Source organism: Canis lupus, chromosome X (assembly GCF_048164855.1).
Source record: "Canis lupus baileyi chromosome X, mCanLup2.hap1, whole genome shotgun sequence".
NCBI classification, from domain to species: domain Eukaryota; kingdom Metazoa; phylum Chordata; class Mammalia; order Carnivora; family Canidae; genus Canis; species Canis lupus.
In genome coordinates, this window is record NC_132876.1 from 74,477,228 (window position 1) to 74,492,478 (window position 15,251).

The 15,251-nt window shown below is 39.9% G+C and overlaps 1 protein-coding gene and 1 pseudogene across 1 annotated transcript in view; both read right to left on the minus strand.

The window, feature by feature from the left end:
• The window catches only part of ZC3H12B (zinc finger CCCH-type containing 12B), a 599,195-nt gene that overhangs the window by 406,282 nt on the left and 177,662 nt on the right, over positions 1-15,251 (minus strand). The gene's annotated exons all lie outside the window — the stretch shown is intronic.
• Positions 8,263-14,578, minus strand: LOC140628500 (WAS/WASL-interacting protein family member 1-like; annotated as a pseudogene).

A 15,251-nucleotide genomic window follows, 5' to 3' on the forward strand; every position in this document is an offset into this window, starting at 1 on the left:
GAATGTACTTTGCTCCAGACTCCACACTCCTGAGCTCTGGGGTGACTTCCCTCCTGGGTCAACACTTCATCATTCCTAGTGTATCAAGTCCCTTCCCCAAAAAACTAATGCAGGTCCCTGACATAGCAGGTCATAAAGTTTGGAGTTTTAAAACTCAGTCAGACTGGCTGAGATAAAGTCCAAAGTGCACTGTACATCTCCAGGCAGGCAAGCAATTTTGACACTGTGTAAGCACAGATCTGAAAAAAAAAACCCACAGATCTGAAATGTTTTAGCTCTTCTGGGAAAGATTCCCTGATAGGAGATAGCATGAACTCTCCTCTCCATGTACAAAGGAGCTGCCTGGTCCCATTTATATCCCACATTCCTCAGGATAAACTAACCTCAGTAAATAGCACAGTGTCAATACTGGCTGCCTAAATTGTTTACACCAAACCTCAAACCCCAGCACGCTGCTGGTAATGATTTTTGGGCAAATGTGCCTGAAAACCAGAACAGCAGGGTCCTCCCCAAGAAGACTAGCACAATCCCACTCATACACCACATCTATTAACCATAAAGTTCTGCAAAGCTTCAGCTCTAGTGGAAACAGCATCAGGTCTTTTTAGAAGCAGACCAGAGCATCCCAGTTAAAACTCACCACACTCTGGCTGAGGACCAAACATTCCCCCTTACAGGCAAGGAGAAACTCTGCAGAGGACTGATACGAGGGATACAGCAGCCATAACACAGCATCAGTGTACACATAATACATCAGAGACAATTCCTGAAGTTCCAGGCTCTCGTTATTATATGACACATTTTTTTATAATGACATTACTTTCAGCAGCAAGAAACGTAGCAGGCTTTCCTGACATGCAGAAGAATAGAGACACCTAGGCAAAATGCCAAGACAAAGGAAGTCACCACAAAAGAAAGAACAACAACAAAAAGGAAACAGCCATGGATCTAATTGAAACAGATATAAATAATATGCCTGATCCAGATTTTGAAGCATCAATCTTAAGGATACTAGCTGGGCTTGAGAAAACATAGAAGACACCAGGGAGTCTCTTATTGCAGACATAAAAGACCTTAAAACCAATCAGGCCAAAAGGAAAATACAATAACTGAGATTTGAAACTGACTGTATGCAATGACCACAAAAATTTAAAAAAGCAGAGAAACAAATAAGTGATACAGAAGATAGAATTATGGAAAATAACGAAGCTGATCAAAAGAGGGAAAGAAAAATCTTGAATCATGAAAGTAGACTTAGGAAACTAAGGGACTCCGTGAAACACAATAACATTCACATCAAAGGATTCCCAGAAATAAAAGAGAGAGAAGAAGGGACAGGTTTATTGGAGGAAATTATAACTGAAAACTGCCCTAATCTGGGGGCACCCACATCCAGGTAGCACATAGAACTCCCACCAAAATCAAGAAAAGCAGGCTAACACCAATATCAAGATATGTTTTAGTTAAATAAACAAAATATAGAGATAAAGAAAAATATCCTAAAAGCAGTAAGACAAAAGAAGTCTGTAACTTAAAGGGAAGACAAATAAACTTAGTACCATACCTCTGCACAGAAACTTGGCAAGACAGAAGAAAGTGGCATGATATACTCAATATGCTGAAAGGAAAATCTCTATAGCCAAAAATGTCCAGCATTCAGAATAGAAGGAAAGATAAAGCATTTCCCACAAAAAAAAACAACAACAAAATCTAAAGGAGTTTGTGACCATCAAAACCTCCTACAAAAATATTAAAGGGAATTCATTGAAGTAGGAAAAAGGCTACAAAAGAACAGAGAAAACCTCCAGAAATAATTACAAAAAAGCAGTAAAATGGTACTAAATTCCTATCAACAATTACTCTGAATATAAATAGATTAAATGCTCAAATCAATACATAGAGTTTCAGAATGGATTTGAAAAAAAACAAGACTCACCTATATGGTGCCTACAAGAGATTCATTACAGACCTAAAGCCACCTGAAGATTGAAAGTGAGGGGATGGAGAACCATTTATCATGCTAATGGATGTCAAAGGAAAGCTGGAGTAGCCATCCTTATATCAGACAAACTAGAGTATAAACCAAAAACTGACAAGAGAAGAAGAGTACTATATCATAATAAAGAGGACTATCAAACAAAAATATCTAACAAATGTAAATATTTAAGCCAACAACTTTGGAGCAGTCAAATATATAAAAGAATTAGTAATAAACAGAAAGGAACTCATCAATAATAATGCAATAATAGCAGGAGGCTTTAACACTCAACTTACATCAAATGACAGATTATCCAAGCAAAACATCGACAAAGAAACACACAGATGGACTAAACAGACATATTCAGAACATTTCATTCTACAGCAGCAGAATACACATTCTTTTCAAGTGCACATGGGACATTTTCCAGAACAGAACACATGCTAGGTCACAAATCAGGCCTCAACAAATACCAAAATATTGAGAACATACCATGCATATTTTCTTTTTTTTAAAAGATTTTATTTATTTACTTATGAGAGACACACAAAAACACATGGGAGGGGGCAGAGACAAAGGCAGAGGAAGAAGCAGGCTCCATGCAAGAAGCCCACTTCGGGACTCGATCCCAGGAACCCAGGATCATGCCCTGAGCTGAAGGCAGGCGCTTTAACTGCTGAGCCACCCAGGTGTCCCCCATACATATTTTCTGACAACAGTATTATGGAAGTTGGAATCAACAACAAGAAAAATTTGGAAAGACCACAAATACATCCTAACAAAGAATGAATGGGTCAACTAGGAAATTAAAGAAGAAAAATTTAAAAATACAGAGAAAAATAAAAATGGAAACAAAACTGTATTAAAACATTGGGATTCAACAAAAGTGGGCATAAGGAGGAAGCAAACAGCAACAGGCCTACCTCAAGGAGCAAGGAAAATTTCAAAGAAAGAAACAATCTCATACTTAAAGGAGCTAGAAAATGAAAAAATAAATGAAGCCTAAAGCCAGCAGAAGAAGGGAAATAATATAATAAAGATTGGAGCAGAAATAAATGATATACAAAAAAAGAGTAGAATAAATCAATGAAACCAAAAGCTACTTCCTTGAAAAAAAATTAATAAAATTGATAAACCCCTGGCTAATCATATCAAAGAGAAAAGATAAAGGACCCAAATAAATAAAATAATGAATGAGAAAGGAGAGATCACAGCCAATATCACAGAAATGGAAACAATCATAAGAGAATATTATGAGAAATTACATGCCAAAAAACTGAGAAATCTAGAAGAATTGGATAAATCACTAGAAACACAAACTGCCCAAACTGAAGCACGAGGAAATAGAAAATTTGAACAGACCCATAACCAGCAAGGAAATTGAAGCAGTAATCAAAACTCTCCCAAAAAACAAGAGTCCAGGGCCAGCTGCTTCCCAGAGGAATACTAGCAGACATTTAAGGAAGAGTTAATACCTATATTTCTAAAAATATTCCAGAAAGTAAAAATGGAAGGAAAACTTCCAAACTCCTTCTATGAGTTTGGAAGCATGGAATCAAGCATGACCCTGATTCCAAAACCAGACAAACACCTGACTAAAAAGGATAATTACAAGCAAATATCCCTGATGAACATGGATGAACAAAATTCTCAACAAAATACTAGCAAATCTAATATAACGGTATATAAAAAGAAACAATCATGACAATCAAGTGGAATTTATTTCTGGGTTTCAAAGGTGGTTCAATATGCACAAATAAATCAACATAAAAAATCACATGAATAAAAGAACAAGAACCACATGATCCTCCTAGTAGATACAGAAAAACCATTCGGCAAAATAAAACATCCATTCTTGATAAAAACCCTCAAGAAAGTAGGGATATATGGAACATACTTCAACATCACAAAGGCCATATACAAAAGACACACACAGCAAATATTATCTTCGACTGAGAGCTATTCCTCTACACTCAGAAAGAAGACAAGTATGTCCACTCTCATGACTATTATTTAACATACTACTGGAAGTCCTAGCTTCAGCCATCAAAAACAAAAATAAATAAAATCCATCCAAATCATTAAGGAAGAAGTCAAACATCAATATTTGTAGAAGACATGATATTCTATGTAAAAAACCTGAAAGACACCAAAAAATTGCTAGAACTGATATACAAATTCACTAAAGTTGCAGGATACAAAATCAATGTACAAAAATCTGTTCCATTACAATACACTAAAGAAGCAGAAGAAAGTGAAATGAAAGAATCAATCCCATTTATAATTGCACCAAAACCCGTAAGATACCAAGGGGTAAACCTAATCAAACAGGTAAAATATAAGTACTCTGAAAATTACAGAAAACTTATGAAAGAAATTGAAGAGGACACAAATATATGGAAAAACATTTCATGCTCATGGATTAGAAGAACAAATATTGTTAAAATGTCTATATTACCCAAAGCAATCTACATATTTTACGCAGCACATATCAAAATATCACCAACAGGGCACCTGGGTGTCTCAGTTATGTGTCTGCCTTTGGCTCAAGTCATGATCACAAGGTCCTGCAATCAAACCCTGCATCAGGATCTCTGCTCAGCAAGGGAGTCTGCTTCTCTTTCCTCTGTGCTCTATCTCTCGCTCTCATGCTCTCTTTTAAGTAAACAAAGTCATATTAAAAAAAACACTCCAGCATTTTTCACAGAGCTGGAAAAAGCAATTCTAAAATTTGTGTAGAACCAGAAAAGACCCTGAATAGCCAAAGTAATGTTGAAAAAGAAAACCCAAAGCAACAACAACAACAAAAACCCAAAAAATACCAAAAACAAAAACAAAGCCACACACACACACACACACACACACACACACACACACACACAGAAAAGAAAAAATAAAAAATGTAAGGAAGAAAGGAAGGGAAGGAAAGAAAACCAAAGCTAGAGGCATCACAATTCTGGGCTTCAAGTTGTACTACAAAGTTGTAATCATCAAGACAGTATGATACTGGCACAAAAGCAGACACATAGATTAGCAGAACAGAATAGAGAATTCAGAAATGGACCCTAAACTCTATGGCTGACAAATCTTTGACAAAGCAGTAAAGGCTGTCCAATAGAAAAAAAGAGTCTCTTCAATAAATGTTGGGAAAATTGGACAGCTGCACGCAGAAGAATGAAACTGGACCACATTCTTGTGCCATACACAAAAATAAATTCAAAATGGATTAAAGACCTCAATGTGAGACAGGAATCCATGAAAATCCTGGAAGATAATGCAGACAGCAACCTTCTGACCTCAGCTGCAGCAATTTCTTTCTAGACATGTCTCCAAAGCAAGGAAGGGAAAGAAAAGTAAAAATGAACTATTGGGACTTTACCAGTATAAAAAGCTTTTGCAAGCAAAGAAAACAGTCAACAGAACTAAAAGGCAAACTATGGAATGGAAGAAGATATTTGCAAGTGTCTTATTAGAAAAAAAGCTAGTATCCACAATCTTTAAAGAATTTATCAAACTCAACACCCAAAAACCAAAATATCCAGGCAAGAAATGGGCAGACATGCACAGACATTTCTTCAAATAAGACATACAAATGGCTAATGGAAACATGAAAAAATGCTCAGCATCACTCAACATCAGGGAAATACAAATAAAAACCATGACGAGATACCATCTCACACCTGTCAGAATGGCTACAATTAACAATACAAGATACAACAAGTATTGGTGTGGATGTGTAGAAAGGAGTACTGTCTTGCAGTGTTGGGGATGCAAACAAGTGTAGCCACTCTGGAAAACAGAAGGAATTTCCTTAAAAAGTTAAAAATAGGACCATCCTATGATTCAGCAGTTACACTAGTAGGTATTTAGCCCAAGGATGCAAAAATACCGAGTCAGCGCGCTCCTGAAGCTGCCACCTCTGCCTCTGCGGGAGGCCGCAGCGGGACCGCGCCAGAACCATGTTTTGCAACCAGTATGATAATGACGTCACTTTTTGGAGCCCTCAGGGCAGGATTCATCAAATTGAATATGCAATGGAAGCTGTCAAACAAGGTTCAGCCACAGTGGGTCTGAAATCAAAACCCACACATTTCTTCTCCCTTCCCTTCAGAAAGGGAGACAGAACATAAAGACTCCTAACTCTGGGAAACGAACTAGGGGTGGTGGAAGGGGAGGAGGGCGGGGGGTGGGGGTGAATGGGTGACGAGCACTGAGGGGGGCACTTGACGGGATGAGCACTGAGTGTTATTCTGTATGTTGGTAAATTGAACACCAATGAAATCAAAACCCATGCAGTGTTGGTTGCATTGAAGAGAGCACAGTCAGAGCTCATCAGAAGAAAATTCTCCATATTGATAACCATATTGGTATCTCAATTGCGGGACTTACTGCTGATGCTAGACTGTTATGTAATTTTATGTGCCAGGAATGTTTGGATTCCAGATTTGTATTTGACAGACCTCTTCCTGTGTCTTGTCTTGTATCTCTAATTGGAAGCAAGACCCAGATACCAACACAACGGTATGGCTGGAGACCATATGGTGTTGGACTGCTTATTGCTGGTTATGATGGTATATGCCCTCACATTTTCCAAATATTTTCACCTGCCTGTGAAAAAAAATACCGAGTCAAAGGGACACAGGCTCACTGATGTTTATAATAGCCAAATTATTGAAAGAGTCCAAATGCCCATCAACTGATGGACAGATAAAAATTTTGTAATATATACATACAAGGGAATAATACTCAGCCATAAAAAATGAATTAAATCTTGATATTTGCAATAACTTGGAGTCAGAGAGTATTATCATAAGCTAAATAAGTCAGATAGATAAATTACATATTATTCCACTCATATGTGGAATTTAAGAAATGAAACAGATGAATGTGGGAAGGCAAAAGGAGAGGCAAACCGTAAAAAGACTCTTAAGTATGGAGAACAGAGTTGCTAGAGGGGAGGTGGGCAGAGGGATGCATTAAATGAGTGACAGGTATTAAGGAAGGCATTTGTTTGTGGTGAGCACTAGGTATTGTATGTGATGAATCACTAAATTCCCATCCTGAAAATAATAGAATTTAACTAGAATTTAAATAAAAGCATAGAATAAAAAATAAGTTAAACCTTTTTTATTTCCTAAAAAAATAAACTTAATGACCACCAGGTTGATATAGACTGCTATTTAATTAGGATACTATATATTAACTTAATGGCAATGATAAATCAAAAATCTGTGATAAATACACAAAAACTACACAGAAATGTAGCCAACCAGAACATTGTAGACACTCATCAATCACAGAGGAAGAGAGCAAAAGAAGAATCAAGATACAAAAGAGAACTATAAAAATAACCAGAAGACAGAGGAGTTAAGATGGTGGAGGAGTAGGGGGACCCTAAGTTTGTCTCATCCCTCAAATACAACTAGATAGATATCAATTCATTTTGAACAACAGAAGAATGAAACGGAGATCTGAGAAAACAATGTTTTAAGTCTACAAGTAGAAAAGTGACCACCATTTGGAAAGTAGGAGGTGCAGAGATGTGATTCTGGTGTGATTAGCCAAGGGAGGGAGACTAATTAAGGAGGCTACCTCAAAGTATTTTAAGCAGCGGACTGCAAAATCAGAACTTTTAGAAGTCTGCTACAATAGAGGACATGCCTGGGTTAAAGGTGATCAGATAATGAGGTAGAGTAGAATACCAGGTGTCACAGTGTGGTCTGAGGATTCCCAGGATCACAAGAAGAACTAGTGGTGCCTTAATGTGGAAGAGTTGTCAGGCATAGGAGAGGGGAAGCTGGCTGAGAACAGCAAGTCCAGGTGTCAGCTTTCTGCTCTGTGTTGCCATAAACTGTGAACTGCTGTACAGTCATTTAAATGCTTTTCTAGGACAGGTCCAGAAAAAGGTAGAAGCACGATGAGACCCTTCCTGGAAGGAACAGTGCAGGTTTGTGATGTGGGAATCCCTAAAATTTGGAGTTTTGAAACTCAGTTGTGTACCTCAGTCATAGGTTGAGTGAACATAGACTTCGGTGGAAACCACGGAGACAAGAGTGATTGACTGCTTTTCTATGGAGGCACACTGAAGAGTGGGGGTGAGAATTTTCATCTCAGGAGCTAGAGAGCAGGGATGTAGCCATATTCATCCCACCCATCATTGATGAAAGCATGTAGGGAGCAAAACAGTACCACCTAGTGGAATCCAGAGCCACTTACACTGAGTCCTCCCTGAACACTGGAGGCTCATTTCCACCAACAGCAAGTCCACCTGAGAATCTGGACAACTAGTCCCTCCTCTAAAAGACCAGCACAAACAACACTCTCACAAGAATTTTACTGATCACAGAGGGTTGCAAAGCTTCAGATCTCAGGGAAAACAGTATATGGCAGTCTTTGTATTTTTATTTATCAGTCTTTTAATACAATTTTTTCAGTTTTCTCATTTCTAAATCCTTTCTTATCCTTTTTTAATTTTTATTTTTATATATATTTTATATAGATATATTACATTTTTGTTTATTTTCACTGTATTTTTATTTTGTTTACATATATGTATATATTTTTCTTTTTTATTTTAGGACATAGTTTCTTTTAACAAGCAGAACAAAACACATCATGGATCTAATTTGTTTGTTTGTTTCTTTGTGGTTGTTGCTATTGTTTTTGTTGTTTTCCTCTTATTATTTCTTATTTCCTTTTCTAGACAAAATGACAATGTAGGGAAATTCATTCCAAAAGGAAGAACAGGAGGTAGTACACACAGCAAGGGATTTAATCAGTATGGATTGTAAGATGTCAGAACAAGAAATTTAAAACAATGGTTATAAAGATACTACCTAGGTTTGAAAAAGCATAAAAGACAGTAGAAAATCCCTTATTGTAGAGATAAAAGAATTATAATCCTGTCGGGGAAAATTAAAAATGGTATTGCGAAGATGCAGTCTCAAGTGGAGATAATACAAATAAGGATGAACGAATAAGAGTGAAACAGTGATATACAAGATAAAATTATAGAAAAAAAGGAAGCTAAAAATTAGGGAAAGAAAACTATTAGATAAAAGGTAGACATAGGGAACTCAGCGATACCATTAAGCTAAAAAAAATCCATATTTTAGGAGTCCCAAAAGTTGAAGAGTGGATAAATGAGGGCCAGAAGGCTTATCTGAACAAATTATAGCTTAGAACTTCCCTAATCTGGGGGAGCAAACAGGCATTCAAGTCCAAGAGGCACAGAGAACACTCTTCAAAATCAACAAATAGGTCAACAACTTGAGAAATTATAGTGAAACTTGCAAATTTTAAAGATAAAAAAGAAAATCCTGAAAGCAGCTCAGGAAAAGTGGTCTTTAATCCACAAGGATAGGTCCATAAGGCTGTCAGAACTCCCTACAGAGAGCTGGCAGGTCAGAAAGCACTGGCATGATAACTGGGAAAAATATGCACCCAAGAATACTTTATCCATCAAGGTTGTCATTCAGAATAGAAAAGATAAGAGTTTCCAAGACAAACAGAAAATAAAGGAGTTCCTGAACACTAAACCAACCCTGCAAGAAATATGAGAAAGGAAGCTTTGAGTGAAGAGAGAGCCCAAAAGTAAACACAAAACAAACCAAAAACAAACAAAACACCAGAAAGGAACACAATCTACAAAATCAGCAACTTTACAGGTAATACAATGATATTAAATTCATACTTTTCAATAATTACTCTGAATGTAAATTGACTAAATGCTCCAATCAAAAGACATAGGGTATCAGACTGGATAAAAACAAGATCCATCGATATACTGCTAACATGAACTCATTTTACATCCAAAGACACCTCCAGATTGAAAGTGAGGGGGTTGGAGAACAATTTATAATGCCAATGGACATCAAAAGAAAGATGGAGCAGCCATCCTTATATCAGACAAACTAGATTTTATTTTTTTAATATATTTTATTTATTTATTTATTCATGAGAGACAGAGAGACAGAGAGAGAGGCAGAGACACAGGCAGAGGAAGAAGCAGGCTCCATACAGGGAGCCCGATGTGGGATTCGATCCCAGGACTCCAGGATCATGCCCTGAGCCAAAGGCAGATGCCTAACCATGGAGCCACCCAGGCATCCTGACAAACTAGATGTTAAACCAAAGACTGTAATAGATGAAAAAGGACACTATATCATAATATAGGAGTCTATAAAGCAACAAGATCTAACAATTGTATTTATATCAATAACTCGGGAGCAGTCAACTATATAAAACAATAACAAAATTAAAGAAACCCATTGATAATAGTACAATAATAGTAGCAGTCTTTAACATCCCACTCACAGCAATGGACAGATAATTTAAGCAGAAGATCAACAAGGAAACAAGTATCTGTGCATTTCTAATTGATGTTGATGGTGGAGGAGGGGGAGGTGCCCCAGCAACAGGCCTGTGGGGAGGAAGAGGAGGCCAGGCTCCTCTCCTGAGACTATCTACTCCACTTCTGGATGGCAACTAGGGGGTGGCAGGCAGGGCCCGAGATGTGCTGCCATTTCTGTTTATTGGAGGGGGGGTGGTGGGAGAGGGCCTGATCTGTCGGGTGGGTCCCTCACCAGAGGAGGGGGTCTCTCAGTGGGCGGGGGTGGAAGAGGGCCCAATCACCCCAGCGAAGACAAGGGCGGTGTAGACGAAGTGAGGGACAGATCCCTCTGTGGGAGTCCGGGGATTTCATCGGAGCTACTGGAACCCAGAAGCAGGGGGAGGGCCAGGCCTGCTGGGTGGAGGTGGCGGGGGTGGGGCCTGTGAGGAGGAGGAGGAGGAAGGCATAGGGGTAGAAGTCACCGGGGGCTTGCTGTTCTGAGGGGGTGGGCGTGGGACCTCTTCCCTGTGAATGGAGGGCCTATTGCCCACTGGGGGTGGCAGAAGAGGTGGCTTGTCATCCAAGGCCCTGCTGAGCGTGGGGGGCAGGAGAGGCCTGCTGGAGAAGGGCGAGAAGGAGCTAGAGGATGTTTGGCAGGGGGAGCCTCCTGAATAAGCTGCACCTCGGCTTCCTGGGAAGGGCGGGGGGGGGGGCAGACCAGGGCTGGGATGCCTGGGGGCACCGGGCACTGGCAAGGACCCCCAGCTGTGCATACTTGACTGAATGGGTCTGGGCGTATTGGGTATTGGCGGGGGGGACGCTTTCAGGCTTTGAGAGCACTGCCAGGTATTCCCATATAAGCCTCGGAATGCTGCGCATCTGAAAATGAGTGTTCTCAAGATCAGGGTTCGGCGTGGGAAGGTTGCTCAGATCATCTTCCTTCAGGGGACCCAGAGTCACAGAAACCCTTCAGAAAAATGCAGGAAGTGCAGGAAGAGGAAAGCTTGAGCAGCAGCAGCAGCAGTGACCTCAAAGTCTCTGTAAGTGAAGATGATATCATTTTCAAGAGTCCAGAACCACAGCCAAATCTGAGTGACAAGATTGAGGGAGAAGATGGAATAGAGACCTTAAAATTAATCCACTCTGTGTATGGTGAAAGAGAGTGGTCTAGTTTCATTCTTCTGCATGTGGATGTCCAATTTTCCAAGCACCATTTATTGAAGGGACTGTCTTTCTTCCAATGGATAGTCTTTCCTCCTTTACCGAATATTAGTTGACCATAAAGTGCAGGGTCCACTTCTGGGTTCTCTATTCTGTTCCATTGATCTATGTGTCTGTTTTTGTGCCAGTACCATACTGTCTTGATGACCACAGCTTTGTAGTACAACCTGAAATCTGGCATTGTGATACCCCCGGCTATGGTTTTCTTTTTTAAAATTCCCCTGGCTATTCGGGGTATCTTCTGATTCCACACAAATCTTAAAATAATTTGTTCTAACTCTCTGAAGAAAGTACATGGTATTTTGATAGCGATTGCATTAAATGTGTACATTGCCCTGGGTAACACTGACATTTTCACAATATTAATTCTGCCAATCCATGAGCATGGAATATTTTTCCATCTCTTTGTGTCTTCCTCAATTTCTTTCAGAAGTGTTCTATAGTTTTTAGGGTATAGATACTTTACCTCTTTGGTTAGGTTTATTCCTAGGTATCTTATGCTTTTGGGTGCAATTGTAAATGGGATGGACTCCTTAATTTCTCTTTCTTCAGTCTCATTGTTAGTGTATAGAAATGCCATTGATTTCTGGGCATTGATTTTTGTATCCTGCCACACTACCAAATTCCTGTATGAGTTCTAGAAATCTTGGGGTGGAGGCTTTTGGGTTTTCTGTGTACAGTATCATGTCATCGGCGAAGAGGGAGAGTTTGACTTCTTCTTTGCCAATTTGAATGCCTTTAATGTTTTTTTGTTGTCTGATTGCTGAGGCTAGGACTTCCAATACTGTGTTGAATAGCAGTGGTGAGAGTGCACATCCCTGTCTTGTTCCTGATCTTAGGGGAAAGGCTCCCAGTGCTTCCCCATTGAGAATGATATTTGCTGTGGGCTTTTCGTAGATGGCTTTTAAGATGTCAAGGAAAGGACAAACATGATATGTTCTCATTCATTTGGGGAATATAAATAATACTGAAAGGGAATATAAGGGAAGGGAGAAGAAATGTGTGGGAAATATCAGAAAGGGAGACAGAACATAAAGACTCCTAACTCTGGTAAACGAACTAGGGCTGGTGGAAGGGGAGGAGGGCGGGGGGTGGGGGTGAATGGGTGACAGGCACTGAGTGGGGCACTTGACGGGATGAGCACTGGGTGTTATTCTGTATCTTGGTAAATTGAACACCAATAAAAAATTAATTTATTAAAAAAAGATTCACAATAAACAGTTACTAACTTAAAAAAAAATCCACTCTGAACAAGAAAGATATGTCCTGTCCACCGAAAAACATAATTGTATTTTGCAAACCCTAAGCTCTCCTGATTCAAAAAAAAAGAATCCTCCACTAACTCACCAGCAATAGAGCTCTGTGATCACAGTGACATTCTGAAAGAAGACCTTGAAGCTTGCGGAGCAGCTGTCCTTCACCAGCTCCCAAGACTCTTACCTGAGGGTAGCAGCGATGAAAAGCAAGTCATATTTAAACACACCAGCAGCAGACTTGAGGGCATGATTGGGTCAGCATGTTGCCACCCTGAAAGAACATGATAATTCTATCAAAGAAGAGGTAGCTAAGCCATCTGAAGTTTTCCCAGTTAAAAACATGAACCAGACGAGAAGGGCAACAGCCTTATTGAAAAAAGCCCTTACAGAAGAGTGTGACCATAGGTTAGCTATTCATAGTAATGAATCATCTTGCAGCTTGCCATCTATTCTGAATGACACACTGGACCAGATGGACTTAACAGATATAGTCAGAGAATTTCATCCTAAAGTAGAATGCACATTCTTGAGTTCACGCAGATCATTCACTAGTTTAGATCGCATATTGGGTCACAAATCAAGTCTCAACTGGTACAAAAATATTGCGGTCATACCATGCATATTTTCAGATCATAATGCTGTAAAACTTGAAGTCAACTACAGAAAAAAATTGGATGACCACAAGTATGTGGAGTTTAAAGAACATCGGACTCAAGGATGAATGGGCCAAACAGGAAATTAAAGAATTTTGAAAATACATGGAAGAAAATGAAAATGAAAATGAAAATATGAAAATGAAAATGATGCAAAACTTTTAGGATGTAGCAAAGGCAGTCCTAAGTGGGAATTATTTGACATTAAAAGAATTTCTCAAGAAGCAAGAAAAGTCTCAAATACACAAACTAACCTTACATCTAAAGGACTTGGAAAAAGAATAGTAAATGAAGCCTAAATCCAGTAAGTGGAGAGAAATAATAAAGATTTGAGCAGAAATCAATGATAGAGATATTTTTAAAAGTAGAAAAGAGCAATGAAACTAGGAGATTGTTCTTAGAAAGAATTAATGAGATCTATAAATGCCCAGGCAGACTTATCAAAAAGAAAATAGAAAAGGATCCAAATAAATAAAATTATGAATGAAAGAGGAGAGATCACAACCAACATTGAAGGAAAGCACACATTTATAAGAGAATATTATAAGCAATTATATGCAAGAAATTAGGCAATCCAGAAGAAACGAATAAATTCAAGAAACATATAAACTGAGAGGAGGGGGCAAGATGGAGAAAGAGTAGGGTCCCCAAGTAACCTGTCCCCACCAAATTACCTAGATAATTTTCAAATCATCCTGAAAACCTATGAATTCAGCCTGAGATTTAAAGAGAAAATAGCTAGAATGCTACAGTGAGAAGAGTTCGTGTTTCTATCAAGGTAGGAAGAAGAGGAAAAAAAATAAAGAAATAAAAAAGCATCCAAGGGGAAGGGGACCCTCGAGGAGCTTGGCTAAGGTTGCATGGCGAGTGCCTCCAAGACAGGAAAGCCCCCATCCCGGAGAAGCAGGAGCTTCACCATCTTCCTGGACGCAAAGGTGCCCACAGGGAGTTAGAAGCAGAATCCCAGGAGGGGCTGGGATGCCCTCAGGCTCCCAGGGGCACTAACAGAGGAAGTGGGTCCCGGGGGGAGCCTGCCACATACCATAAAGGGCTGCAGGGTGTGCCCCACAGGGCCCGGGGAGCAACTCTGCAGCCGCTCGGCAAGGAGGGGCTGGGCGGCCCTAGAGCATGATTTCATTGGTGCAGGCCCTGAGCCCAGGGCGCTAGGGGACACAGCCTAAGATCCTGCACTCCCCCCGGGACAAGCAGAAGCCAGGAGGGCCCAGGAGAGCAAGGATGCTCCTGCAGCCGGGCTCCCCGAGCTGTGCAGATCGACGACCCCGCCCCCGGAGCACCCAGGCCTCTGCGGACTGTAGGAACTGTGGGAGCTGACTCCAGGGCTGGAGAGCTGGACGCCTCCAATGTTGTTGTTCCTCCTGGGTCCTCACAGGATAAAAAAGTCCCACTGAGCCTAACAGCGGCCTCACAGGATAAACAGGATAAACACTCCCACTGAGCCCTGCACCATGCAGGGGACTGAGCAGCTCCCCCAGGTGTTTACACCAGAGAATAAGCACAGCAGGCCCCTCCCTCAGAAGACCAGATAGAAAGACAGGGGAAAAGCAAATTATTGACCCAAAGAACACTGGAAAGTTCCAAAGGAAGTCCCGGGATTTACAGTATATAGAATCAGAAGATACTTCCCCTTGTTTTTTATTCTCTGTTTCCATTCCCCCAATTTTTTTCTTCTTTTTCTGTCTTTTTTCTCTTCTCTCTTTTTCTCCTTTTTCCAGTACAACTTGTTTTTGGCAACTCTGCACTGAGAAAAATGACTAGAAGGAAAACTCACCTCAAAAGAAAGAATCAGAAAC